The following is a 3,760-nucleotide window of genomic DNA, read 5'->3' as shown; positions in this document are numbered from 1 at the left end:
AGCGTTTAGATACAGATGCTATAAACGGTTAATGACGAAAATAAAATCTATTATATACATGTCTTAGTCGTGCATTTGGAGAGAGAGAGAGAGAGAGAGAGAGAGAGAGAGAGAGAGAGAGAGAGAGAGAGACGGGGTTCGGCGACCATAGGGCTCAGAGCAGCAAGGTAGAAGGAATGGTATTGGGATATATAGACGAACACAGGAAGAACACATTGTAAAAGGGTAGATAGACGGGAGGGAAACGAAAATAAATGAGGAAAAAAACATAAAAAGGGGAGAAATAAATCTGAAAACATTGGGTGTCCAAGGTGGCCAACAATTTTCCATTTTGAAAATATTTCTTTTCTTATCTTCTTCCCGTGTGATATTTTTAGATAATAATCGAAATATTCTCAAATTTCGAGTATTATCAAAAGACGAATTTTACAGTTTACTTATCTGATTTTCCGTAAAAAAAATAAAAAAGTCATATATTGTATGGATATGTTTTAGTATTGTCAATAATGATTTGAAATATTACTTCATCATAAATAAAATCTATTCTTAACTGGGACCATGTTTTTGAAATCAACCTCGAATAAGGGAAGAGAAAAAAAAAAGACGAACAGCGACAGAATGCAAAGACGGTTAAAGATTCTGATCGCATTCTGAAGACTTAGAGCAAAGGGCAATGGAAATGAAATCGCATTTAATTATCATAATACAACGATTGAATCGGTTCGCGTGAGAGAGAGAGAGAGAGAGAGAGAGAGAGAGAGAGAGAGAGAGAGAGAGAGAGAGAGAGAGAGAGAGAGAGAGAGAGAGAGAGAGAGAGAGAGAGAGAGAGTTTCTCTTATTCTTCTTCTCTTTCCACCAAGAAAGAGGAATGAACAGAAGAAAACGAAGAGAGTGGATGAGGCAACAGAGGGAGGAAGGTGGGGAGAGCAAGAGAAGGAGAATGAATAGAACCGGAACAGAGAGTAATAGATGAGGGTACGCGGAAAGGTAAAGCGGTGGAGAGAGAGAGAGAGAGAGAGAGAGAGAGAGAGAGAGAGAGAGAGAGATGCAAGGGAACACCACTAGCAGTGATATAATATTTTGAGCAGCGTTACTGCAGTTGAGGCTATTGGGAAAAAGGGGAAAAGGGTGAGAGAGAGAGAGAGAGAGAGAGAGAGAGAGAGATTTGTTTGCAGGCAAACTAAGGCTCAAAACATGTGTAAACACACACACACACACACACACACACACATATATATATATATATATATATATGCAGTATTTACATAATTATGTAAACAGACATATTTATATATTTATACACAATTTTTCTTTAGGAGGGGTGTCTCCTAAAAGTTTAAGACTCTCAGTTCTTGGTAAATATTTGGCCATCCTTAAGCTCAACTCCTGGCATATGACCCAACATATCCTACCATCTCCTAATTATATTATTAACTGTTTAGGTTCAATTTTTCTTGCATTTCACTTGCGGCTTACAGGGATCAATTGCAGAATATGAGACGCTGGTTTTGAAGGTGCATAATTAGTGACAATGGTTCGTTGAGAATACGTATGGATCGGGAGCATGTGCATCACAGAGTTGATAAAAAATCGTCGGAGAAAGATGGGATGATTTGGAATGGTGATCTTTTGCGAGTATGGGATTTCTGGATGAAAATCATTCATTATATTAGTACGTTTATATGAGATTGAATTATTTGATGTAAATGGATATCAAGGATGGACTGTCGCTTGCTATGCTCCCTTGGTTGTTTCATCTTTATGCAAGATTCTATAAGGTAAGAAGATTTTTGTGATGTAAGGTTTTGTGTTTGTAACCGATGTGGTATTGACTAAGCATCGTATTTTTGGATGAAATTCCTTCATTATGTTAGTATGTTTATATAAGATTGAATTATTTGATGTAAATGGATATCAAGGGTGGACTGTCGCTTGCTATGCTCCCTTGGTTGTTTCATCTTTATGCAAGATTCTATAAGGTAAGAAGATTTTTGTGATGTAAGGTTTAGTGTTTGTAACCGATGTGGTATTGACTAAGCATCGTATTTTTGGATGAAATTCCTTCATTATGTTAGTATGTTTATATAAGATTGAATTATTTGATGTAAATGGATATCAAGGATGGACTGTCGCTTACTATGCTCCCTTGGTTGTTTCATCTTTATGCAAGATTCTTGAATGAAAGCAGTCTTTGGATGTGTAAGGTTTTGTGTTTGTAACTGATGTGGTATTGACTAAACATCGTATTGAGACAAGTTGTCAGAGAATAATGAAAGTTTGAAACTATTGTTAGAAAGAAATATTAACTGAGAACGTAAATAAAAGTAAGATTTTGTCCTTAAGAAAACAAATTCATTGTAAATTGGGCCTTTAGTCTGTGCTGACTGGAAACTACAACTGGTAGGTTTTTACGAGTATTAGGAAATATATGTCGCAAGAGGACATAGATTTAAGAATGAAGGGATCTAGCGAAAACAGAGCCAAGGAAATAAGAATGTGTTACCAAAGTTAATGTAGAGTGGAAGAAGGTTAGTTAACAATGGGCGGAGAAGTTTGACAAAGATTTCATCATTGTTAAAACGATGACGTATTTAATAAATGGGTTGGTCACATATAGAGAATAGCGAGAATAGGAGATACTCTTTTGCAAAAACAAATATATAAGAAATATGATGAAATGTTTTAGAATACAATAGCCAATATTGCAAGCAAAATGGAACGTATGTTGCGCTCTATATAGTTGAGAACATTCATGCTAATGAGGATTTTGTGTGATTCTGTGACAAGGGTTGCGTTGTGGAAGGTCTTTTTACACAGGATTTTACCTCTGACTTCGTCAAAGGAAGAATTAGGGAGCGTTTTTGGAGTTTCGTTTTTCTCTTTAACCATCCCCTCTCAAATGGAAATGTTTTGTTGCTTCAAAAAAAATTACAATATAGGTAAACATATGTTTTTCTGTATGCTTTAAATTTTAATCTTCTGGAAGCGTTTGGAATAGATGATCACTTTGTGAATTTTTAAACAAATATATATGGCTATATGTAAAAATAAGAGTCACGTACATGTAGATTTTTATATCAGAATTGGAATCTAGAAGAAAAAAATATCTCCCAACAAAAAAAAAAAAGAAATTAAAAAAAGTTCCTATACGGGGACACTTTTCTCTGCGGAGGGGAGAGTGTGTTTGTTGACACAACGCACACAAACCGTATGTTTACGCATCCAAAAGCACACATTCCTTTCTTTGCTTTTGTGTTTGTACTGTTTATTTATTCGCATGCTTGAGGACACTTGATGCGTGCTTGTGCGTCTGTGTGAGCCTACTTGCGTGCTTGTGAAGTGTATTACCATACAGTAGAATTGGTGGCAAAGGTGCGTCGAATTAATTGTGTTTGCTCAAAGCGTTTGAGTGCGTGCGAGTGCTTGTGCGCATGCATGCATGTAGGGGGTCCCCTTCTGCATGCCTCTCTGGACATGAGGAAACGGATTTATGACCCAAAGGGAGGCTGAGAGAGAGAGAGAGAGAGAGAGAGAGAGAGAGAGAGAGAGAGAGAGGGTGCGAGCAAATATAGCAGCTCTAGTTACAACAATTATTGTTGCTTACATATATATACATTCATTAACAGATTTCTGTTGGCTTGTCTCCTGCACGTCTTTGAATGTAAAGAGATGGTTAATTTTGATGTAACTCAACGTCCATTTGTATTCTAATGCTTAATAAATCCCGTATTGCACTTCGGCAGATGCATTCATTTGCATC

Source organism: Palaemon carinicauda, chromosome 38 (assembly GCF_036898095.1).
Source record: "Palaemon carinicauda isolate YSFRI2023 chromosome 38, ASM3689809v2, whole genome shotgun sequence".
NCBI lineage: Eukaryota > Metazoa > Arthropoda > Malacostraca > Decapoda > Palaemonidae > Palaemon > Palaemon carinicauda.
The sequence above is the reverse complement of the archived record's forward strand: the minus strand, read 5'-3'. Positions refer to the sequence as shown.